Here is a 27,024-nt window from a genome sequence, read left to right as displayed (position 1 = left end):
GTCCACCTCAGGTAACTGGGGAGGCTGAGCCACCTACCACACAAAGCTACTCTACCAACTCAGGGAAGCAGCAAAAATGCGGAGACAAAGAAACAGATCACAAATGAAAGAAATGGAGGAAAACAAACGACTGAATATAGAGTTCAAAACCACGGTTATAAGTTTTTTTTTGGTTGGTTTTTTTTTTTGCTTTTGTTTTTGTTTATGTTGCCAATTTTAAATACATCGCATTTAAGACATCGCATTTTCCACTTTACAATACAGTTAAAAAGTGCATTAGATTTCCTTTCCCTGTGCACAGTCCATATTCAAGTATCAAGAATGCTGTTATTTACTATACAGCAGCTCAACTTTTAAAACTGCCATGGAATTTGCTACAAATTTGGGTCCTTCAATATTTTGTGGAACAATGCTAGATCTATGCTCAAAGCTGGCTTAATCAACCTCTTCAATGGTGGGCCCAGAGGAGGCACCGCCAGATGGAGGAGCTCCACCCCCAGGGAAGCCCCCAGGCATTCCTCCTGGCATGCCTCCTGCACTCTGGTACAGCTTGGTAATGATGGAGTTGCAGACCTTTTCCAACTCTTTCTGCTGGTGTTCAAATTCTTCCTTTTCTGCAGTCTGGTTCTTATCAAGCCAGTTGATGATTTCATTGCACTTATCAAGAATCTTCTGTTTGTCCTCATCATTGATCTTGCCTTGAAGTTTTTCATCTTCAACAGTTGCTTTCATGTTGAATGCATAGGATTCAAGTGAATTCTTAAAAGACACCTTGTCCCACTGCTTCTCATCTTCAGCTTTGTACTTCTCAGCTTCTTGAACCATGCGCTCAATGTCTTCCTTGCTCAGACGACCCTTGTCGTTAGTGTTGGTAATCTTGTTCTCTTTTCCTGTACTCTTATCCACAGCAGAGACATTGAGGATGCCATTGGCATCAATATCAAAAGTGACTTCAATCTGAGGAACACACCACGAGGTGCAGGAGGTATGCCTGTGAGTTCAAACTTGCCAAGCAGGTTGTTGTCCTTGGTCATGGCATGCTCACCTTCATAAACCTGGATGAGCACGCCTGGCTGGTTGTCAGAGTAGGTGGTGAAGGTCTGCATCTGCTTGGTGGGGATGGTGGTGTTGCGCTTGATCAGGACCGTCATGACGCCACCAGCCGTCTCAATGCCAAGGGAAAGAGGTATGACATCCAATAGCAGCAGATCTTGGACATTTTCAGATTTGTCTCCAGAAAGAATGGCTGCCTGGGCAGCTGCACCATAAGCGACAGCCTCATCAGGGTTGATGCTCTTATTCAATTCTTTTCCATTGAAGAAGTCCTGGAGGAGTTTCTGAATCTTGGGGATACGTGTAGAGCCACCCACCAGGACAATATCATGGATCTAGGGCTTGTCAAGCTTGGCATCCCGAAGGGCTTTCTCTACAGGGTCCAGGGTGCCACGGAAAAGGTCAGCATTCAATTCTTCAAATCGGGCACACGTGGTAGAGGTATAGAAGTCGATTCCTTCATAGAGCAAATCAATCTCAATACTGGCCTGAGCGCTGGAAGAGAGAGTACGCTTAGCACGTTCACAAGCAGTACGAAGGCGACGGACAGCCCTCTTGTTCTCACTGATATCCTTCTTATGCTTGTGTTTGAACTCTGCAATGAAATGGTTGACCATTCGGTTGTCGAAGTCTTCTCCACCTAAGTGGGTGTCCCCAGCTGTAGATTTGACCTCAAAGATTCCATCTTCAATTGTGAGGATTGACATATCAAAAGTGCCACCTCCCAAGTCAAAGATCAGCACGTTTCTTTCAGCTCCAACCTTTTTGTCTAAACCGTAAGCAATAGCAGCGGCAGTTGGCTCATTGATGATTCTAAGTACATTGAGACCAGCAATAGTTCCAGCATCTTTGGTGGCCTGATGCTGAGAGTCATTGAAGTAAGCAGGTACTGTGACAACAGCATTGGTAACAGTCTTCCCAAGGTAGGCTTCTGCGATTTTCTTCATCTTTGTCAAAACCATGGATGACACCTCTTCTGGATAAAAGCTTTTTGTCTCTCCCTTGTATTCTACTTGGACCTTAGGCCTGCCAGCATCATTCACCACCATGAAAGGCAAATGCTTCATGTCAGACTGGACAACAGCATCATCAAATCTACGTCTAATCAAGCGCTTGGCATCAAAGACCGTGTTGGTAGGATTCATTGCTACTTGATTCTTTGCAGCATCACCGATCAATCGCTCAGTGTCAGTAAAGGCAACATAACTTGGGGTGGTTGATCGTTGGCAATTATTTCCACTTTTCCATGCTGGAATACACCCACACAGGGGTAGGTGGTGCCAAGATCAATGCCAACTGCAGGTCCCTTAGACATGGTTGCTGGCGTGCGCGTTGAGCTGGCACAGACCGACCAGAGCTGGTGTTCCCGCGTTCAATGAGCACGGTTATAAGGTTTTTTAAGAATTTCCTAGAAAAGGCTGATAAATTTAGCGAGACCCTCGAGGATATGAAAAAGGACCAACTAGAAATTAAACATACACAGACTGAAATAAAAAATATTATACAGAGACCTAACAGCAGACTAGAGGAATGCAAGAATCAAGTCAAAGAGTTGAAATAAAAAGAAGCAAAAAACACTCAGCCAGAAAAGAAAAAAGAAAAAAGAATCCAAAAATTTGAAGATAGCGTAAGGAGCCTCTGGGACAACCTCACGCGTACCAACATCCGAATTATGGAGGTGCCAGAAGAAAAGAGAGAGCAAAATATTGAAATCCTATTAGAAGAAATAATGACAGAAAACTTCTCCCACCTGGTGAAAGAAATAGACTTACAAGTCCAGGAAGCGCACAGAACCCCAAACAAAAGGAATCCAAAGAGGACCACACCAAGACACATCATAATTAAAATGCCAAGAGCAAAAGACAGAGAATATTAAAAGCAGCAAGAGAAAAACAGTTAATTACCTACAAGGGAGCACCCATACAACTGTTAGCTGATTTCTCAACAGAAACTATGCAGGCCAGACGGGAGTGGCAAGAAATATTCAAAGTGATGAATAGCAAGAACCTACAAACAAGATTACTCTACCCAGCAAAGCTATCATTCAGAATTGAAGGACAGATAAAGAGCTTCACAGATAAGAAAAAGCTAAAGGAATTCATCACCACCAAACCAGTATTATATGAAATGCTGAAAGGTATTCTTTAAGAAGAGGAAGAAGAAGAAAAAGGTAAAGATAAAAATTATAAACAACAAATACATATCTATCAACAAGTGAATCTAAAAATCAAGTGAATAAAAAATCTGATGAACAGAATAAACTGGTGAATATAATAGAATCAGGGGCATAGAAAGGGAGTGGACTGACAATTCTCAGGGGGAAAGGGGTGTGGAAGGTGCGGGAAGAGACTGGACAAAAAGCATACACCTATGGATGAGGACAGTGGTGGGGAGGTAAGGGCAGAGGGTGGGGTGGGAACCGGGTGGAGGGGAGCTATGGGGGGGGAAAGAGGAACAATTGTAATAATCTGAACAATAAAGATTTATTAAATTAAAAAGAAAAAAAAGAATATCTTTGGGGGCAGGATAGGGCAGGACAGGCGGTGCAGTTGGTGACAAAGCATCAATACTGGCAACTTCATCTTCAATGGTTCAGAAAAAGAAAAAGTTATACCATTCTTCAGTTTTCTTTAAGTTTTTTTATTTTAAAATAAGAAAACAAGGAGAAACCAAGATGGCGGCATAAGGTATACACCCGTACGTGCTGCCTCTCACAACCACACCAAAACTACAACTAAAAGACAAAATGACTATCACCCAGAACCACGGGAAAGCTGGCTGAGTAGAAGTTCTACAATTAGAAGGAAAGAAAAAAGCGCATTGAGACCAGGTAGGACATGCGGAGGTATGGAAAAGCAGAGGTACGGAGGTGCACGAATTGGGCTGGCAACTGGGTGCACTGTTTTTTTCAATCAGGAAGGAGATACAAGCTCTCTACTGCTCTGAACTTCAGTTTCCGGCGAGACTCTGGGGACCCAGACTCCTACAGGGAGAAGCTGGACTGTCTGGCATCAGGCTGGAAAGTGAGGGTGGCTTTCTTGCAGAGGTGCTCACAGGAATCATTGTTTACTGTGCTGGGGTGCGGGATGCGGGGATGCGGAAATGCAGAGACACAGAGAGGGCTGACTGGCAGCCATCACTGTTTGCCACGCCCTAATGATTCCCTGAGACCCCGCCCAATTTACAAACCCACCGGAGCTGTGTGCAGCGGCTTTTGCATATGAATGGCCTGCCCTTTTGCAGCTTAACCTAACAAACTGCAGCTGGGTCAGACAGCCCCAAAACTTCCAAACCCCAAACAAAGAGGAGAAATCTGCAGATCTCGCTGTAGTTCCTGCTGGGCAGCCTCAGACAGTAGCTGACTTGCCCCTCCTGGGAGACCCAGGAGCCAGTGTACCTAGTGGTCAGTGTGAAACGATACCAGATTTCAACTCCTCACATCCATAAGTGACACACTCAAGAGGCAGACTCAGTGAGGACCAAAGCCCCACTGAAGCAAGTCCTGCCCCATAATGGTGTCTCCAGCACAGTAGTTCTTCCATTATAGACACAGCTGATCCTCACAGCCAGTTGGCCTGGAGGTCAATTTCTCCCAGTGTATCAACAGCAATCAAGGCTTAACTACAACAAGACTGTGCACACAGCCCACAAAGGAGTGCACCAAGAGTGTCCACCTCAGGTGATTGGGAAGGCTGAGCCACTGGGCCCTATAGGTAACCTACCACACAAAGCCACTCCATCAACACAGGGAAGCAGCCAAAATGCGGAGACAAAGTAACATGTCACGAATGAAAGAAATGGACGAAAGCAAACTACTGGATATAGAGTTCAAAACCACAATTATAAGGTTACTCAAGAATCTTCTAGAAACCTCTGAGGAACTTAGTGAGACCTTCAAGGATCTTAATGAGAATGCCAAAAAAATGGAAAAGGACCAGTCAGAAATTAAGCATACACTCTCTGAAATAAAAAATAATATACAGAAATTCAACAGTAGACTAGAGGACCCCAAGAATCAAACCAAAGATTTGAAATATGAGAAGCAAAAAACAGAAAGACAAAAAGAAAAAAAGAATCCAAAAATATGAAGAGTGTGTAAGGAGCCTCTGGGACAACTTCAAGTTTACCAACACCCGAATTATGGGGGTGCCAGAAGAAGAGAGAGAGAAAAATATTGAAAACCTATTAGAAGAAATAATGACAGAAAACTTTCCCTATGTGGTGAAAGAAATAGACTTAAAAGTCCAAGAAGCCCAGAGAACCCCAAACAAAAGGAATCCAAAGAGGACCACACCAAGATACATCATAATTAAAATGCCAAGGGCAAAAGACAAAGAGAGAATCTTGAAAGCAGCAAAAGAAAAACAGTTAGTTACCTACAAGGGAGTACCCATACGACTGTCAGCTGATTTCTCAACAGAATCTATGCAGGCCAGATGGGAGTGGCAAGAAATATTCAAAGTGATGAATAGCAAGAACCTACAACCAAGATTACTCTACCCAGCAAAGCTATCATTTAGAATTGAAGGTCAGATAAAGAGCTTCACAGATAAGAAAAAAGCTAAAGGAGTTCATCACCACCAAACCAGAATTATATGAAATGCTGAAAGGTATTCTTTAAGAAGAGGAAGAAGAAGGAAAAGGTAAAGATAAAAATTATGAACTACAAAGTGACAACAAACATCTATCAACAAGTGAATCTAAAAATCAAGTGAATAAAAAATCTGATGAACAGAATAAACTGGTGAATATAATAGAACCAGGGGCATAGAAAGGGAGTGGACTGACAATTCTCGGGGGGGAAGGGGATGTGAGGGATGCGGGAAGATATTGGACAAAAATCTTACACCTATGGATGAAGACAGTGGCGGGGGGTAAGGGCATGGGGTGGGGAGTGGGGAATCAGGTGGAGGGGAGCTATGGCAGTAAAAAAGAGGAACATCTATAATCTGAACAATAAAGATTTATTTTTTATAAATAAATAAAATAAAATAAGAAAACAAAATTAAATTGAAAATCGTCCAACTCTAACAGGTAAAGCCAAGGGCTACAGAAGATAAAACCAGAACTATTATTCCCTGATGACATTTGCTTTTGGTGATTTACAATATTATTTAAATCAAGTTTTTTTCCCCTGATATAAAAATATGGCTCCTAACTGCACAATTCATCTATAGAATGAGAAGCAAGGCCTCTGGTTACCCCAGTGGGAGAATAAAGGGGAAGCAGTGAGTAGAAGACAGTGGGGAGGAGCATCTGCAACTATAGCATTAACTGTTTCCTGTTCTAGGTTCTGGAACATGGGTATGTATCCTTTTTGTATTCCCTCAAGCTGCACATGTAAGGTTTATGCTCTTTTCTGAATGCATGTCATGCTTCAATAAAATTAAAAACTACATAATTCCTAATCTTAAAAAATTTATCATCCACCAAAAATACTAGATGATGACAGCTTTGTCAGAACTGCATGTCCAACACTCACAAATCAACAATGAACCGTAAAACGAACCCACAATAAAGCTCTGATTCAACGGGATTCAAGGCAGAAGGTCACTGGGGCCCAGAAGAGTCATAAAATCCACTCACCAGCTTTCCATGTCACCTTATGCAAAAGTGGTAGATGGATGCCAAGATGCTATTTTACTCCCAGGTTGTTACTGCCTTCCTCGAATAAGGTGAAGAAACAGTCACAGATGTTTATTGTAAAGGGACTTAGTCAGTGTGACGCCTTAACAGTTATGAGCATGTCTAAGTGAGCCCACAGAGCTGGTGGCAGTACACCAAAGAGTGTGGGTAGAAATAAGGAGCCTTTCTTCCATGTGCTGGTTGGAATAGGGATGTACCTTCTCTGTCAACATCTGTCTAAGTGTACCAGCCTTTTTTCTCTTCAGCATGAGTAATTCTCACCTACAAATTTCAAGTCCCACAATCAGAAAACACTACAACTGTGCGAGCACTCGGACCCTGCTCCTCAGGTCAGGCTCTTACTCCACACCATGGTTCTGCCCTTTTTTTTTTTTTCAATTACAGTTGACATTCAATATTATATTAGTTACAGGTATACAGCATAGTGGTTAGACGTTTATATAATTGACAAAGTGATTGTCCCAATAAGTCTAGTACCCACCTAACATCATAGTTATTACAATATTATTGCCTATATTCCCTAGGCTGTATTTTACATCCCTGTGACTATTCTGTAACTAACAATTTGTACTTCTTAATCCCTCCATCTCTTTCACCCAGTCCCCTGGCCCTCCTCCCCTTTGGCAACAATCAATTTGTTCTGTGTCTATGAGTCAGTTTGTTTTGCTTGTTCATTTATTTTGTTTTTTAGATTACACAAATCAGTGAAAGCATACGGTATTTGTCTTTCTCTGTCTGACTTATTTCACTTAGTATAATACCCTCTAGGTCCATCCATGTTGTCCACTTCCGGATATTTTCCAAAGAAATCTAAAACACTAATTCAAAAAGATATATGCACCCCTATGTTCATTGAAGCATTATTTGCAATAGTCAAGACATGGAAGCAACCTAAGTGTCCATCAATAGACAACTAGATAAAGAAGATGCCGTACATATATACAATGGAATATTACGCAGCCACAAAAAGGAATGAAATTTTACCATGTGCAACAACGTGCATGGTTCTGCCTCTGAATGCTTCTCAGACTTGAAACCCGGTGACTTTGTTAAAAACGTGGGTTCAGACTGGAGGTGGGCTTCCACTCGAGTGGAGCCAGTCAACCTCATTTCATCCATCTGCTTCCCAGGGCAGGGAAGGGGTGAGCTGGCAAACCTTTACATGGACCAGTGAAGTCATTGAGCTTCTTTACAATGATGCAGACACTCAAAACATAAGCCATGAAGCCTGAGAGAAGACGTGAGTAGTGTCTCCCCCACTGCTGTGGGTGAATGGTTCTCTCCACTTTGTCCTTCTTGGATGCAGAATCCCACAACCCACATCTAGACCTGGGCTCTGGCATTTACAAGTTCTGTGATTTGGGCCTATCTCCTCAACTATAAATTCAAAATAGTAACATATACTTTGTTCTATTGGTATTAAGTAAAATTGAGTCTGGATGGTTTTATATAAGCAATGTTAATGCGTAGTTAGGGCATAAAAAGAAGTCACAATGGAGAGGGGAGGTAAAGAGATATATAGGCAGCATAATAATTAATAATAATGACAATAACAACAACAACAATAGCAGTGAATATTATTATGACTTACTGGGTGACAAGCCCTGTCCTTCAGTTCTCCATGCTGACACTTCACACTACCTCACACATTCTGCATGATAACTCTGTGAGGCGGGTATTGGTATTATCCCCCATTTTACAGACAAGAAAACTGATGGCTCAAAAGGTTCTTTGCATGCAAGAAAATACAGTTGATATGTTGGTAAAACAGAGCCAGAATTGAAATCCAGGTCTGTCACAGCTTGACCTCTAAATAGCAAAATGAGTTTCAGAACCATCTGTTTTATTATAATCACCTGAAGGGCTTGTTAATATTACAGATTCCCAGGTCTGAGTCAAGACCCACCCGGCCCCAGAGTACCCGTCTGAATTTAGGAATCACTGCCCCAATGTGCCGCCTTCCGCTAATCAAACAATGTTTATTGTAAACAGACATGATCAGCATAAAGACACTAATGAACGGTAATGAGCATGTCTAAGAGAGCCACGTGGTGTGGTGAAAGTGGGAGGCAGGAAGAGGAGGTCAGAAAGGCCTCCCAGAGTTACCATCTTCATGCCCATCACTGTCCAAATGCCCATCATGTCCCACCTGTGGCCAACGAGAAGACCCTGGTGCTCCTGGAGCTGAGTCTTGGCCCAGGACTTGCTTGGAGCTGTGTGAGTCCAGCATTGAACCCCAGGTTCCTGGGACTGACCATGGCAGAATGGAGCCTGGTATCCTGGGGTAGAACCCAAGGAGTAGCTGAACCAGGAGAGAGACATGTACCCAGCCTGGACTAGTCCTTGAGGTGTTGTTTTTTCCTTCATGAAGGTCGTTAATGCTTCTGTCTGTGACAGGAAGGACCTGGGGAAGTCCCTCTGACTTCCCCATGCTGATACTGGTCAGAGTTAGCCCCTCGACTAGTGTTGGCTTCCTGAAACCTCTGCCACTGCAGACCGGGGGGATCAAAACCTTCACCCACCTGAAATGGGCTCAGTCTACCCTAAGCCTGAGGCAGAGGGCATGTCACTCATGGTCACCCCACAGGCCCTACTTCACTAGACTGAGAGAGGGTTCAATCGAGGATGCCTGGGTTTTAGCTGTGGCTCTGGAGTAGTTGTGGTTCTGCCCTAGCTATGATGACAAGAAGATTACCATGTCCTCACCTTGGGTTTCCTAATCTGGAACATAAAGTGTTTTTATAATAATTTCCAAAATCCTCTCATGTATAAGCTCCATGAGAGTATCAGGCTACAGAATAAGCACTCCATCAATACTTTATCGAGGGATACTTAAAAGAATAATTTTCAGAGATCAGTTGCCCTGCCACACCCTCAGTGGACAGCAGTTGATTTCAGCCACAACCACAGTGGACAGCTCCTGGGAAGCTCAGAATGGCCTGTTCTGACCATCCCTGCCTCAAGGCCTTCCTGACAAGTTTATGCCTGATTCAATATCCTTTCAATAGTTTCTTTTGGGCCTAAGTCAACCAGAGTTCATTTATGCTGCTTGAAACCAGGATCCCTACCTGATAACAGCATACTTCCAGAAAAGTCCCCTTTTGTGGTTAATACCGGTTTGCTTGACACATGGAGAAACCAAGCCTGAATCGAAAGACGTGGTTCCCATGCTGTCATTTGGTCACAAGGAAGGTATTTAGTGGTAAACAAGCCCTTTACCACCCCACAAATCACATGGCCCGAGGAAAAGGGAATAAGCTCACTAAGATGTTAGTTACTCATGAGATGAGGTTGTATTAGTTTGCTAGGGCTGCTATAACAAAATACCAGACACTGGGTGGCTTAAACAACGGAAACTCACAGCTCTGGAGGCAAGAAGTCCAAGATCAAGGTGCTGTAAAATGTGGTTTCTGGTGAAATCTCTCTTCCTGGCATACAGCCAGCCGCCTTCCTGCTGTGTCCTCGCATGGCCTTTCCTCTGTGTATGCAAGAGAGCGAAATCCCTGGTGTCACTTCCTATTCTTATAGGGTGCCAGGCCTATCAGGTCAGGGCTCCCTCTTTATGACCTCACTTAACCTTAATTACCTTCTTAGAGGCTCTACCTCCAAATAGAGTCACACTGGGGGTTAGGGTGTCAATACATGAATTGTGGAGGACAGAATTCAGTCCATAACAGCTATCTTCCCAGTACTGGGAAGAGGAACACGAGGTTAAAACCCAAGGTCTACATAAAGCCTTTGTACTTTCCAGTCCTGCTTGTGGTGGAAAGGAGCAAATCCAAGCAATACTAGCTTGCAGAGCACCAGCCGAGAAGCATGTGGATGTCACAGAGCAGTAAGAAATGAACAAACATGGGATGAAGCCAGCATGACTGTCAGCCCTGAGCCTGTGGCTGGAATATCCCAGAGACACCCACTGGTGCCTCTCTGAAGTCCAGCTGTGTCCATGGCTGGCACACTGTCCAGCCTGAGTCTCAGCATTCCGGGGTCTCCCATTCGGGTCCTGACTCTACAATACTTCGTTAGTGCTGGCAAAACCCCCTCCTAGACCAAACTGTGGACAGGCTCCTTAACCTCCCTTGTCCACCAGGCCTCCCTTGGCTGCTGAGCCCATTTTTAGCAAAGAATCCTGCAAGCCAGCCAATTGAGAATCCCCCCACCCTTGACAGCCAATCAAGCTCCTCTCTCTGTACACTGATACTTAGCCAGGTTTGTCTTAGCAATTTTCCATCCACTCCCTCACCCTGCCCGTTGGCTATAAATCCCCACTGTTGCATTAAGAGTGGAGTTCTATTTTCTCACCTACTGCAGTAATTTTGAATAGTCTTCCTTGCCATTTTTAGCAAGTGTCAGAATAATTTTTCAGCTTAGTGGGGGCAAGACCCACATCTGACATTTCTCTTTCCATGTCTCCACAACACTTAGCGTGTGCTTCAGCTGGTACTTTGTCAAGAGGCGAGTGAGTAGGTGGGTGGTTGAGGGACAGCAGCGAACCCCAAGGACTAGCTACAGGGGAAAGCCAAATGCACCTGATGCCTACGAAAAGTAGCAGGTGGGCTTAACCTTGGGACTGAAGGATGGAGTACAGCAAAGGAAAAAAAAGGGGGAACCTTGTCCACGTGTCAGAGTCAATTGGAACCATGTATACTGTCACTCTGGACCACTCCAGGAGCAAAGGGCCCCAACCTTGATGGTCCCAATGTCTCCTGAGGGTTCCAGGTCCAAGAGGCAGCATTTGGCAGAGGGACAAACTCTGGATGATTGATCGTTCTGGCCCTGGCTCTGCTGCTCTGAGTTGTATGAGATCGAACTTTCTGGAGCTTAGTCTCTCCGTGTGTGAAATGAGATTAACAAGCCTCCCTCTCAGGAGCAAGGAGAGAACTATGTGATTTTTCCCCTTTGTTAGTAACACTTGATATTTATTGAAAAGAATGCAAATGCTGTTTCCAGGGGGAATCAAGGCGCTGGGCTGAGTGCCTGTCTTTGTTTTGTTTTTAGTATGTGTTATCCCAATGCACACATCCACCGGACTGCTGCCATTATAACAGAAAAATGACAGCTGTGCAAAACCAGTGAAGAAGATAAAAGGAATGTGATGCTTTGGCTGCCAGGACATCTTGGGAGCAGGTAGGGAACTAACCAGATTAGAAGAATGGCCCCTTTGGGAGTTGATGAGCTGATCAAACCATCATCTTTATTGTCAACTCATCCAAAGTACTACTTCATTTTATCAAGGACATTACAAATGCTATTTTTTAAATATATAGTTTTATTGATTTCAGAGAGAGAGAGAGAAATATCAATGATGAGAGAGAATCATTGATTGGCTGCCTACTGCACGCCCCCTGCTGGGGATGGAGCACGCAACCCAGGCATGTGGCCTTGACCGGAATTCAACCTAGGACCCTTCAGTCTGCAGGCTGACGCTCTATCCAATGAGCAAAACCAGCCAGGGCACAAATGCTATTTTTAAACCACACAGGTTCCTGGTAGAAGGTATGTAATCTCAGCACACATTTTGAAAAATGTGCTTTAATCATCACAACACTAAGATTGTGTCAGTATCTCTATTTTACAGACAGGGCAAAGTGTTTTCTGGGGCAGCATTTCCCAAACAGTGTTCCATGGAATGGTAAGAGTCATGCTGAGACACAAGGGTCACACAGTTAAAAAACAATTCTGTCACCGGATATGTTCGAGAAATATTGCAGCAGAGGATCACGTTCCTGAGCCCAGATAGGAGTCAGAGACCTGGGTTTGAGGCCAGGCTTTGCCAACTATTAGCTGTGTGTGGGGTTTTTTGTTTGTTTGTTTGTTCCGTTTTATTTTATTTATTGATTAAGGTATTACATATGTGTCCTTATCCCCTTCATTGCCCCCCTCCCCCTCCCCACTCATGCCCTCACCCCCCTGGTGTCTGTGTCCATTGGTTATGCTTAAATGCATGCATACAAGTCCTTTGGTTGATCTCTCCCCCTTACCCCCACCCACCCCTACCTTCCCTCTGAGGTTTGACAGTCTGATCGATGCTTCTCTGTCTCTGGATCTGATTTTGTTCGTCAGTTTTAGCTGTGTGGTTTGAGCAAGTAATAACTTTAGTTGTGTAATCTGTAAAATGGGAATGATGAAACACCTGCTTCATCAGGTTGTTGTGAAAATTCACGTTATAAGTAACAAAGCTCTCAGCACATTCCTCGGTAAATGTGAGTTGTTTTGGTATCATTGCAGGTTAAATATTGTTAACATCTTAAACCTCATCCTATCATTCTTTAGACTCAACCCACAGGTTGAGAACCACTAGCAGGGTCACCTAAGACCATCGGAAAACACAGATATTTACATAACGATTCATAACAGTAGCAAAATTACAGTTATGAAGTAGCAACGAAAATAATTTTATGGTTGGGGGTCACCACAACATGAGGAACTGTATTAAAGGGTCGAGGCATTAAAAAGGTTGAGAACCACTGCTTTAGAGGAAGAGATCAATTTCCTTTAGCAAAACACCTTAATAGACCAGTGGGAGGAGTGGGCAGAAATGAGATTCTGAAGTTATAAGACAGCAAGAGCCTAGATCAAAACCTAGAAAAATCAAGTTGGAGAAACCAGAGTCCCATAGGCTGGGTACCCATTAAGTGGCTGGCTGATTTCTCATCCCGGTTGGTGTTATCGCAGAGGTTCTGGCCAGAGGACTGGGTCTCCTCTGGTCTTCACCTGCCTCTTTTCAGCACTATTCCACCCCGTACACACTATTCCCTTTCAGGAAGAAAGTCACAAGCTCAACTGAATAGAAATCCTACTAATCAAGTGTTCTTTCTTCCTCTTCGCTCCCTAAACTTCTCCTAAATGAACCTATTTTCATAAACTTTAAATTATTTGCAATGAGATGTATTACCTTTGTAAGTCTCTTTTTAAAGCACTTTAGAAAAATGTTGAAGACCCATCTCAGTCATTATGATTTCCAGAGAGTCTTCCCTGACCATCCCAATTAGACCCCACTGTTCTGAGCTCCACCTCTCACCCATGCTACAGGACGTACCATGATGCACTGAAATTACCCAAATGTTTGTGTCCCTTGCCTTAACCAGGCATGAAGCACCAGGCCTTCAGGGGCCCTGACTTCCTCAGCCAGGTATTCCCAGCACCTCAGTTCATAGCTGGCAGGCAGTGCCCTGGCACCAATGGATATATGATTCAATCTGGACCTATTCGCAGGAAAAGAGTGCTTGGCAAGGCAGAAATGCTATCCCCTGCCCTGTAGGGTGGGCACTCAGATAGTGCCCCTTCCAAGGCTCAGAGCGGTGTTCTTATTACATCCAGGAAATCCCCTGGTTGGGGGGCTTTTGGGGTGACATCCAGTATGTAAATGCACAGGCTAGGTCCCCACAAGCAGTAGCAACAGTGCCAGGTGGGAAAGTTCCACCAGCAGCAGAGGGCTCTTTCATTAGTCATTTCGATGTGCACAGCTGGAAGGAATCTGGCAAAGCTCGATTTGGCTGGGGGGAGTGCATTTTCCACTCGTGGGCGTCTTGAAAAATCACATTAGAGAGAGAGAGAGAGAGAGAGAGAGAGAGAGAGAGAGAGAGAGACCAAAATGGGAAGCCAAAAATGGAAGGTGGGGACTCTAAGGCAGCAAATATAATGGAGAGAAGTCTGAACTTAGGTCAAAGAGCCAGGTTGCCCTGCCACTTACAGATGTGTGATGGCCTTGGGCAAGTCCATCTGCTCTCAGGACCCTCACATGCAAACAGAGATATTAATGCCTCCAGGAGGCAGGAAAGGTGGTCTGAGTTAGTGCATGTGAAAGCCTAGGCCAGTGGTCGGCAAACCACGGCTCGTGAGCCACATGCGGCTCTTTGGCCCCTTGAGTGTGGCTCTTCCACAAAATACCATGTGCGGGTGCACACACACAGTGCGATTGAAACTTCGTGGCACATGCGCAGAAGTCGGTTTTCGGCTCTCAAAAGAAATTTCAATCGTTGCACTGTTGATATTTGGCTCTGTTGACTAATGAGTTTGCCAACCACTGGCCTAGGCTGACTGCCAGGCAAAAGTCAAAGGTTAGGCATTATTGGGGGGTACACAGGTGGAAGACAGGGGGTTCAGAGAGAGGAAAGGAAGGCGAAAGCTGGGGGAAGAGGCGCTGATCACACCAGCTCCAGCCCTCCCTGCAGTGCCTGCAAACGAGCCTTGGGCAGAAGAGAGAACAAAAGGAACCAGCTCTTCTTGCCGTGGCTGGGTAAGGGTCAGAGGCCGGGAGTCACGCCACTCATGGCCCTGCTAGACTTAGGGATTGTTAAAGATTTTCTTTAAATACATTTACAATGAATCCTGGAGCTGACTCCCCTGATCACTTTACCCTGGACTGCGCCTCTCCTGATTTTGACCTCAGTTTGTTCGGTTTATTTCTGTGTAAAATGAGAGGCCAGATCTTTGAGGACCCCACTGTTTTTCTCCTCACGCTACATTTATGCATTGAGACCTGTGTATTGAATGAGCTGCATGCAACAGGGTGCAAATAAAATGCACTTTTTTTTCTTTTTTCTCTGTCCCTTCAACGCTCCTATCTGCATTTGTGCTTTCTCTGCCCTTTGGGTGAAAGCTGAGCAATATCATGGACTTTCTAGCCACTCTCAGCTATGAAACGAAGAGGCCCTTTGTCTTGGTCTTTAAAAGGCCAACCCAGTTCTCCAGTTCTCAATGCAAAGTTTCCCTCAGTGGCCTTTCACTTCGGGCTTGAAACCACAGTGCGAAGGGGAAGGTCATGGACTTCACATTTTCCCTGTTCCACCTCCCTTATTCAACTACTCATTCTTAACCTCAAGCCTTGGGAAAGAGGAGATTTGGGGGAAGGACACAGTTGTTTGTGGCTCTTAATGTCATGACACTGCCTTAATGTCCTCAGGATTTGGCAAAGGTCAAATGCTGACTTTAGGGGAGCTCTTAAGCATATTGCAGTAAGAGGGTGTGGCCACCAGGTGGCAGTAAGGCCTTTTTTTCCTTGCCAGAAGAGCCTACTACCAGGTTTAACCTGGCCAGGCTATTTCCTTAAGATAAAGCTAAATATGCTTTCCCAACGAAATAAAGTAAAAGGAATACCTAAAACCACAAACTCATTAACTTGACTAACATAAACTAAATATAATATTTAAACAAAGATCCTTTGCTTAACCAAACTTTAGTCAGGCCCCTGAACCCTCCCTCTCCTAGGCCACCTGTGCACGTCCTTATAAATTCTAGTTTTAGCAAGAACCCTGCTAAGTCAGTTTAACCAGAACCCCCACACACACTCAATATCTAATCGCCTTTGATACCTGCTCAGCTTCCTCACACTCCAGCATCTCTCGGGTGATGTCCAATTGTAGCCAGACAATCCATGGGTCCGGGCTGCTGTTACAGAAGACCAAAGAAAACCAAGGACGCTTCAAAGAAAAAGAGGGACACTGTTTAATACGCCAGCGGACTCAGGGAACAGCCTTCCAAATCTGAGTGAAGGAACATGCATGGGGCCCTCCCTTATATCTCCCTGTGGTCCTTGTCCCACAAATATGGATTATGCTTCCGGTCCTTTTTGTGGGCCTTGCAAGAAGGCCCCCAGGTGTTGGGGGTTTCCAGGCCATATCTGATGGTCTGGCCTGGCGCCAGCGTTAATAACCCTCCCTCCAGGGCAGTACACTGTTCACAGTAACAGGTTCTGCAAGACCAGTATCTGGGAAGGAGAAAGGGACTTAATTATAGGTTATCGGGAATGTACACTGAGTTTGCTGGGTCGGATTCAGATCACTAGCCCCAAATATCAGGATTACATTGGAATTAGCCCTTTTTAGCCTTCTCACTACCTGTCACTACTTGAGCCAATTTAGCAGAGATAGGGTTGAATCACATATGAGTGTTTATTCCAAAACTGCAGGCAGTATGGGAGAGCAGCAGGGCATCCACAAAAATCTGCTCTGCCCTCCACCATAAGCCAGCCTCCTGTTTTGGGTAGAAGGATGAAGATTACATGGGAAGTAGGCAAAAGGGATAAGAATGGGTATGCAAAATGGGCAGTTTGCAGGTAATGCGGGGGCTGGGGGTTTGCAAAGGCCTGCAGGTATGCAAAGGACTGGAGGTCTTCAAAGGGCTGGCACCTCTGGTTTCTGCAACAGGATTGCTAATCTTTCCATGATAATAGGCAGCTCCTGGATGTGGAGGATGGGCCGCATTTCCTCCCGGGTCCCCCATGCAACTCCCAGCCAGGTTGACTGTGCTTTCTTTCTTCCTTTCTTCCTTTCTTTCTTTCTTTCTTTCTTTCTTTCTTTCTTTCTTTCTTTCTGTCTGTCTTTCTTTCTGTCTTTCTTTCTGTCTTTCTTTCTTTTTAATATATTTTTATTGATTTCAGAGAGGAAGGGAGAGGGAGAGAACAATAGAAACATCGATGATGAGAGAGAATCATTGATCGGCTGCCTCCTGCAAGTCCCCCACTGGGGATCGAGCCCACAACCCGGGCATGTGCCCTTGACCGGAATCGAACCTGGGACCTTTCAGTTCGCAGGCCGATGCTCTATCCACTGAGCCAAACCGGCTAGGGCTAGACTGTGCTTTCTTTAATCAGAGCAAAGCAATCACAGATGACAAAGCATGATTAATATTTCTTATAATTATAGCTGATCACCAACATTCTATTTCTGCCCCTAACACAATCACCCTGGCTTGTCTTCAGCAAGAATCCCGTTAGGTCAATTTCACCAGCACCTTCCTTAACCCTGATATTTCCGCTTAGTGAATTTTCTTTTTCTTTTTTTCTCTCCTGCTTTTACTTTTAGTCACATTTATTTTATGCTGAATTTAATAAGCATAAATTTATGCTGGGCCATAAGTTTTTGTGTGTTTATCCAAAGGAAATGGAAACAGGGTACTAACAAGATGTCTACACTTCCATGTTCATGTTCATTGCAGCATTATTCATAGTAGCCAGGATATGAAAACAACCTGTGTTGAACAGATAAGTAAGAGGTGGTGTATAAACACAATGGAATGTTATTCCGCCATGAGAAAAGAAAGAAATCCTGCCATTTGCAACTACATGGATGGACCTTGAGGGCACTATGCTAAGTGAAGTAAGCCAGAGGTAGACAGACAAATACTGCATGGTATCATTTAGATGTGGAGTTTTTTTAAGTCTAATTCATAGAAACAGAGTACAAAGTGGGAAGGGGTGTGGAAGGGTGGAGGAGAAGGGGGAGAGGAAGAGAGGTTGGCAAAAGCGTACAAACTTTCAGCTCTCAGAGGAATAAGATCTGAGGATCTAATGTAAAACATGATAACACTGTATTGTATAATTAAAATTTCCTAACACAGTAAAACTTAAAGGTTCTCACAAAAAGGGGAGGGAAGATAAATATGTGAGGTGTTAATTAACTAGATGGGAGCGGGCGGGGGGGGGGGGGGGGGAGGCGGGAAGGAGGCACGGGATCCTTTCTAGTTAGATCTATCAAATCACCAGGATGTAACTTTAAATATCTTACAATTTTATTTGTCAGTTATACCACAATAAAGTAGAAAAAAAAATTTTAATTAAAATAAATGCCTTTATTAATATTAACTATTCTAGTAATATCCATTTGTTCAGATTTTGACTAATCACCAGTTATTGGGTTAAGACTTAAATGTGGTATATAATTTTATCCTCACAACATACCTAAAAGATAATTATGTATGTCACCCCCCTCACCTCCACTCAGGGTTGCCAGATAAAATATAGGATGTCCAGTTAAATTTGAACTTCAGATATTTACTGTGAGCTTGTCCACACAATATTCAAGGCATCCTTCTTGCATGGGACACAAATATTTCATGGGGCACATTTATATTAAAAGATCTGAAATTCAAATTTAACTAGGAATTTTTATTTGGTACTTTTTACTTGGTAAAACTGTAAACCAAACCGATCCTTATTTTTATTTGATAAAATTGGCTACCTGACCCCTATGTTCATGGATAAGGAAAATGAGCCGCCAGGAAGATAAGTAACTTGACCAAAGCTAACACCTGGTAAGCAGTGTTGCTGAGCTCTGAACCTGAGGCCCACTGAACCCCATTTCCTCATATTATGTTGCCCCCTCCTTGTCTGTCCTGGAAGTTTTCGTCACCTGCCAGCTGCTTCCATCGTCTGATAAGATAACCCTTGTCACCATCCTACCTACCCAGGAGAAAACCTTCCCTGCCTAGCCAAGGATCCCCTGAAAGGGGAACCCCCGGACTAAGTTCACCAAGTCTATCTTCCTTGCAAGTTTACCTCTTTTTGAAAAACAATTAAAACCTCCCTCATGGTTTGTGTGTGATTTCCCCCTGGTATTCATGTTTCTGTAACTCTTTCAAGGCTGCCCCTAAGTAACCGACATTTAAATACAATAGCCCAGCTTTGCGCAGTAGCAATATCTTAGCCAATGAGGTCTATCTGAGGCGCAATTATTGCTAATTGAAAAAAAAACACACACACAAAAAAAACAATAGCCCATCCCACGTTGTTCTTCAGGTTTAAATTACCTGAAAGGTAATATAGTAATTTCAACCTAAATGTAAAGAGGAAGAAAAAAAACTGTCATGTCTAAGCTATAAGGATATCACGCTTAGTATTTCTTTTTGTTATTGTTTTTTCTAGTCATATCTTCCAATATTTGAATAATAGATTTAAGCAACTGGTGTTTCACTGCTGGGTTTACCAGCTAGGGTGGGACTGCAACCAGACCGTACACCTTCATGAGGTCAAAGGTCATCTCTAGCCAAAAAAGTTTGCCACAAAGGAGCACTTAAAGTGCTTGAATTGGTGCCAGGCAAGTATTAAGCACTCAGCGGGTGTGAGCTAGAGTTACCATTATTTTCAATTCCTGAGGATTGTATTGATGGTAAGATCAGGAATCGGTTTTGTAACTAAGAAACCATAAACAATGCAGAAAGAGAGAGAATGGAGGTGGCCAGAGGGAAAAGGGCCTGGGAGAGAAAGGACGAAGTCCCTGCCTTCATTCAACAACCGCTTTTTAAATACGTGCCAGCCTTGAAGGGTGGAGAGCCTGTGCAACAGAGAATCACCCAGTCCCACATTCCAGTCACGTGGGGTTGAGAAACCTGCCTTACAGGCTCTGTCCGACCAAGTTCAGGAACCGCAGTGACATTATAAAGGTGCCATGATGAAAAGGAGAAAGCTTATCCCACCACTTATGAAGTCATTTTAACAGAAAACCTGAATCTGACCAAGCCTCTAGAAATGTATATACAGATTAGATGCGTCATGATATTAAAGAAGTGTTGCTAATTTGAATTGTCTTGCAATTACTATTTTAAAAATAGTCCTTATCTATTAGAACTACTGTACATGTTGAAATGTTCACAGATGAAATAACATGTCAAATTTGCTTCAGAATGATACAGGTGAGGAACTGTGTGAGAAACCAGATAAGGCCATGAATTGATCATTGTTGAAGCTGGGCAGAGGGCACATGAGGGATTATTAATCTCTCTCCTTTTATACATGTTTAAATTCTTCCATACTAAAACATTTTTTAAAGAAATATGCAAATATCTGTTTCTATGAGAATTTTATATTTTTCAGAAAAAGAGAAAATGGCCTTCTCCCCTTTCCTATAGTCCCTCATCTCTCCAAATGACCTGCTCACGTTTGACATGCTTAGAAATGTGAGCCCCATCAAAACAGAAAATAAAACATGCCCAGAATTCGCTCACCAGTTGCTACGTGCTAAATAAATAGAAACCACCCCTTTGCTTGTGAAGAGAGAGTAGCTGGGAGAGGCCCTTGGTAACGTAGCCCAAGGAGGAATTGATCCTCCAAAGGCTGACCCAGCACTGGGCACAGGGTGAGCCATCACCTCTGCCACCCATGAGAAAGAGAACACGTGGCTCACTGACCTTTGAATCCCCAGCACCAGGCACTGTGCCCAGCAAATAGTGGGTACTCTGCCAATGTTTTTGAAGGCTGGGAGGAGGTTGATGTAGTAGGTTTAGATTTTTAAAGAAAGTGAATTAAATGTCTTACAGAGCTTCAGCGATGTTTTCCAGTCCTCCTCAGATATCTTTGTTGCAACAAACATTTTTGTTGCAGATCCACAACTAAAAATGACATCACCACATCACCAAGGCAGAGGAAGGGGCTCCCTGAATTAGCAAGAACTTTCAGGCGGGTGCTGGGCCGAAGCTGTCAGCTGCTGCTTTGCCAAAGAAATCTTATACTTTCTTGATGACCTCAAGGAAATAAGAAATGGTATGGTCCTTAATGCACATTGCTATATTATCTCCAGAAATTTTCCAGTTTTACCAGAATCACATAAAACTGAAAATGTCCCCTTGCCAATCTGAGCAGGTAAAACAGTACTTATGAATTGAACGTGCACTTCTTTGACTTTCCCTGAATTTGAATGATTCCACATATATTTACTGGCTAGTAATATTTCTTTCTTTGTCAACTGTATTTTTGCCTATTTTCTATATTAAGAATAATAACACTTTTACTAAGTGGAAGTGTTTTTCCCAGCATGTCATTTGCTTCTTAATTTTGCTTACTACGTGTTCTGATATATGGAATTTAAAAGTTTTCCATCTATGCAAATCTACTCCTTATGGTTTCTTCATTTATGTTTGGGAAGTCTTCCAATTCAAAGATCATACAGTAATTGTGTATATTTTCTTCTAGTCATTTACATGTTCTATTTGTTTTATATCTCACGTTTAAATTTTAAGTCCCTAATTCGCATTGGATTTGTATCAGTTTATGGTCCAAGTAAAGTGAAGGTTGGGTTGTGCTTTGAGTTTTAAGGGTTGTCTTTGTTTGAGTCTGTATAGTGAATCATGGCCATCTTCGTTTTCGAAGTTATTCTGTGTCCAAGCAATTTGATTCCCTTAGTAATTTTTAAGTATAGAAATTCTTGGCACACCCTCTTCAGTGGAGTAATAATATGTTCTCATTATGAAAGGAATTCAAGCAATTACAGCCGAAGCCTTCTTACTGGTGTCTCTGACCAGGTACATTTCAGAGTAAAGAACGTTAACTATCCTTCAGCAGCCAGCGGCTGTCCCCTGGGGCTTCTGTGAGTCCTTGGCTGTCCTCTGGGGCTTCTGTGAGTCCTTGGCTGTCCCCTGGGGCTTCTGTGATCCTTTGAAAGGCTGCAAAGAGTTGAACAAGTTGTTTTACCAGTAGCATCTATAAAAGCGTGTTGCTACAACTCCCTGGAAAGGTCAGTCCCCCGAGGGTGCACAGAAGGTTTGTCCAAGAGCTTAGCATTCATACAGAAAAGCTGCTCGACCAAAGGAAAGCATGACCTTCTGAGAAGTCAGACGTGTTTAGCTGACCTGACCCAAGATTTTCAGCAACCTACTGTCTACACAGCAAAGCCAATGACCAGGAAAAAACCCTCCCCCAACAAGTATGGAACCACATAGAGAACATCAACTTGAATGTCTGAACACCTGGTTTAGTCCTTCCTCTATCACCAATGGTTCAACCTTAGGTAAATCACTTAATGAGTTTGTTTCCTCTTCTAAAATGGGTGACCTCAAAGGTTTGTTGCAAGAACTAAATGGGGGAGGGGAGGTCACTGAAGGGATAAGAATACATATGTAATACCTTAATCGATAAAGAAAAAAAAAGTTTTTAAAGAACTAAATGAGAAAATCCATGCGAATGTCCTGTGTAAACTGTAAAGCACTGGTCAAATATTGGTAGTGATTAATGAGCTTATGCTTGAACTTATAATATTCTACCTTCTTGCAATGGATGAAAAGGTGGTGCCGGCTGTACTGATCTGGCCGGCCCATCCTGGCGGAGCACTAGACCCACACACCCTTCTGAACCACACACACGTCTCCTGTCTGCAGCACTTCCCAGGATGGACATGTACATTAGCATCCAAGAAATTCAGCACTGCATCTAGGGAGGAAAAAGAGAAGTAACATTTACGGAGTACCTACCACGTGTCAAGTACTGAAAGACAGGCCAGCAAGATAGAGATGGGTAAGCACTATCACTTTTTTAAAAATATTTTTTCATTGATTTCAGAGAAGGGAGAGGAAGCGAGAGATAGAAAATATCAATGATGAGAGAGGATCATTGATTTGCTGCCTCCTGCACGCCCCCTACTGGGGATGGAGCGTGCAACCCAGGCATGTGCCCTGACCGGGAATTGAACTGTGACCTTCTGGTTCATAGGTGAGCCACACCAGCCGGGCCCCTGTCACATTTTTGTTTCAACTTTCCACTGCACCAGGCTCATGCAGTCCCTAATGGTCCAACATAAGCCACAGGCCAGAGGGTATTCACCAGCATGGACTACACTTCCACCCATAGACAGTGTTAGGACTGGACAAGGGAGGGAATTTTTTTATATATTCCTAGTTAATAAGTCTAATATAAAACACTTTGAAGCATTTCAAATACCAAACCAATATGAAATACATCTGATCATAATGAAAAACTTTTCAAGCATCTTAAATAATCAACAAAACAAACAGGACCACAGAGATTACCAAGTATTCCTGATTTTGTAAAAGTATGGGTTTTATTTACTTCACCATAATTATACTTATGTGTGCACCTTCCCAGAGTTAAAAAGTCCTTTATCAAACTCAAGGCACCATTTCCCGTTTCCAAGATGCTGAGGTCATTCAATCCAAGGCTCAGGACTGAGATTTGGATGTGGATTCATGTTTTGGTCCAGAATTCTTAACAGAAACCCAGGACCAGGTCTAGGTGTGGGATGAAGTGGTCAGGTAGAGGGGAGAGATAAGGATATATCCCAGATTTGATGGGTATGTAAGTATGAGCACCAAAGGCAATGTTTTCAGCTTGACGTTGAAACAGAGAATATCCTGGCCTCAGACAGTGAAGTGATTTTAAAACACACTCACTCATGCCCTAGCTCAGTGGTCGGCAAACTCATTAGTCAACAGAGCCAAATATCAACAGTACAACGATTGAAATTTCTTTTGAGAGCCGAAAACCGACTTCTGCTCATGGGCCACGAAGTTTCAATTGCACTGTATGTGCGCACCCGCACATGGTATTTTGTGGAAGAGCCACACTCAAGGGGCCAAAAAGCCACATGTGGCTCACGAGCCGCAGTTTGCCGACCACTGCCCTAGCTGGTTTGGGTCAGTGGATAGAGCGTCAGCCCAAGGACTGAAGGGTCCCGGGTTCAATTCCAGTCAAGGCTCGATCCCTGGTCCTGGTCAGGGCTCATGTGGGGGCACGTGTGGGAGGCAACCAATCAATGTGTCTCACATTGATGTCTCTCTCTCTCTCTCTCTCTCTCTCTCTCTCTCTCTCTCTCTCTGTGTGTGTGTGTGTGTGTGTGTGTGTGTGTGTGTGTGTGTCTTCCCCCCTCCCTTCCACTCTCTATAAAAAAATCAATGGAAAAATATCCTCGGTGAGGATTAAAAATAGAAAAACACACTCACTCGTGACCGCCCCCAGCCCACCTCCCCAATCATCCTGGGCCATTCCCTTCCTCTCTTCCCAGTCTCCAGGCTCATCTGCCACCTTCCAGTTCTCTGTCACCTTCTAGTTCCTTGCTTAGAAGACATGCTTAGCCTCTAGGGTCTTCTCACATATCAGTTCCTTCAGCCCATCAGTTACTTTATCCCAGCTGAATAAAGACCTAAAGGGTTGGAGTGTTACATTTCTACAGTAAGTTTCAGCTCACAAAAGGAGATTCACATTTTCCATGAATTCTTACATTAAACTCAGTGAAGTGGGCAGAGCAGAGATCACTATTCTCTGTACAAATGAGGAAGCTGAAAAGTCATCATCTTTCCCAAGCTCATGGGGCTGACAAGTACGAAAAAAGATTCAAGTTCAGGTCATCTGCCTTCAAGTTCACAGCTCTTTGCACTATTTCCATTTAGCATGTATGTTTGTGTACCTACTATGTAACAAATACATTGGGGTCATGAGGGAGATGTAAAACACCATTCCTGCCCTAAGGGAGTCAAACACTTGCACCTATAAAACAATTTGAGACTGTTCCCACCATCAGAACACACTGAGCTGACAGACTAGGAACTTGGGGTCAGAGGAGAGCGCGTAGGCGTACAGCCAGGAGAAGCTGGTACAGAAGGTGAATTTGAGTTCTGCAGACCGGTCCTGAGACCCTGTCCATGCGGAGGAGGAGACTTGAGTTCACTGTGTCCCCTCTGAGCTCATCTCCTTGACTTTCGCTGATGAAGACATTTCAGAACAAAGAGCTTCTTTTCTAATCAACAACACGCTGTACATGCAAATATCTGACACTGATACAACCTGCAGGACTCTTCTAACCCTAGTTATTCCAGGATGAGTCTGGCCTCCTCTTGTTTCTTTCTACTGCTCTGCCATTTTTTATCTACAACATTCAGTTCCTATTGACCCAGTGACACACAACAGTTTTCTTCTCTTTGTGTGGTTTTGGCACCTTTGTCAAAGATTTGACCATATACAAAAGGGTTTATTTCTGGCCTATTTTGTTCCATTGGTCTATATGTCTATCTCTATGCCATTGGCACACCATTTTAATAGCTGAAGCTTTGTAATATGTTTTGAAATCAGAAAAATATAAGACTTCTAACTTTGCTCTTCTTTGTTTCCAGATTATTTTGCCTATTAAGGGTCCTTTGACATTCCAAATGGATTTTAGGATGGATTTTTCTATTTCAGTAAAATAATAATAATAATTGGAATGTTGATAGGGATTGCATTGAATCTGTAGATTACTTTGGGTAGTACTGACATCTTACTAATAAGTCTTCCAATCCATGAACATGGGATGTCTTTCCATTAATTTGCATCTTTAGTAATGTTTTATAGTTTTAAGTGTGAACATGTTTTAAATTTTAAACACAAAAATTCCAAGTGGTCACTCACAATAAAATAACTTAAGTTCTGTTACTTTAACTTTATAATCACTGAGCTATTGTTATTTACTTTGAATCTACTGTTTAAATGCCTGGATTATTCCTCAAGAGTTGGAGACAGAAAGCGCTCTAGAAGACAACTTGAACCACAACCAAAGTGATTTGGAATTTCTTCCAATTCACTCCCAAAATAAATGAGCTCTGCATATATAGAGAATAAGTGGAGAATTCTCCAAATCAACTTCTATGTAGAATACTTTTTTAAAACTAAAGAATAATTAAAATGTGCTCATCTGGAGCGTATGTGCATGTGATTAAAACTCAACAGTAACTGCAGCAATGGTTCAGAATTTAGATCAACATAAAGATTTTTCTGGGGGGAGTATTTCATCACTAATTTTGCTTAGTGATCTTTGTGATAATAACAAATAGACTAATTATTACCATTATCTTTCCATTTTCATAAAATGCATAGCTTAATTTCCTGTACATGGGGAGGACTTCTCCCACCACCCACCTTTAGTTCTCCCCTGGCACTGGGTCTCAAAGAGTTTGAGTTTGGAAGCTCACAGGTTACTTAGCATTAAGGACTTGTTGGGTTATCTTGCACCCTTCAGCATCAGGCTCCTTTGCTTCTACAGTCCCTGCCACTCCACTCTCCTGGCTTCTGCTTACCTCACCTAACCATCGTTCAGCTTCTACCCCTACTGTGAACCACGACTGAATCCATTGTCTTGCCTTCCAGTCATCAAGAGAGGATCCAATAATAAAGCACTTTGTGCCAGGCCCCATCACAGGCTGTTAGCCAGTCTGTAGGTTCATTGCTACGGGGCCAATCTCCAGTCCTGTGTAATCTCCATAGGCCAGCAAGTGGCAGGGCCATTTGCTCAGCTTTCCTTGGGGGAAAGGAGGGAGGGAGCCTGGGCCAGGTGGGCATGCAAATTGGTTCCTCTCAAAAACACTTCCCTTTCTCATGTTTCCTTTTTCTTCCCTTTCCCAGTTCCTGTGACTTCTTTGTTTTCTCTCTTTTCTCTCCCTCTTTCCCTTTCCCCTTTTTCATCTCTCTGACAGTCTCTGTATATATACAGATATGAAGCCTCAGAAATATACATTCACCGCCCACTCTGTAAACATAATAAATTCTTTTCTCGGTAGGATGGGGCCTCTTATGCTTAACTAAAAGCAGATGAGAGAATCGGTTAACCTAACTGGCCATCTTTCAAACCATTCCAGGTTGGCTTCTGTCTCTAGCTATCCAATTACTATATCATGTTTTTAAATCTAATCCTGTAACCATTTATGAAAAACTTTCTGCTCTCCTCCCCAAAAGTCATTATTTGTGAAACTTACTAAACAGTATCTTTCTGGGTACACAGTAAACTTTCAGGGTGCTGAATTTGGGGCAAGAAGTGTTGGAATTTGCTACTCAAAGCCCCTCTGTGAGTTACT

The 27,024-nt window shown here is 43.2% G+C and overlaps 1 pseudogene across 1 annotated transcript; it reads right to left on the bottom strand.

Annotated features, from left to right (window-relative positions):
* Positions 1-350: 350 nt before the first annotated feature.
* Positions 351-2,368, bottom strand: LOC308237566 (heat shock cognate 71 kDa protein-like; annotated as a pseudogene). The gene has a single exon. The product of its transcript is annotated as a heat shock cognate 71 kDa protein-like (transcript).
* Positions 2,369-27,024: the final 24,656 nt, after the last annotated feature.

The sequence above is a fragment of the Plecotus auritus genome (genome assembly GCF_963455305.1).
Source record: "Plecotus auritus genome assembly, chromosome: 12".
NCBI lineage: Eukaryota > Metazoa > Chordata > Mammalia > Chiroptera > Vespertilionidae > Plecotus > Plecotus auritus.
The sequence above is the reverse complement of the archived record's forward strand: the minus strand, read 5'-3'. Positions and strand labels throughout refer to the sequence as shown.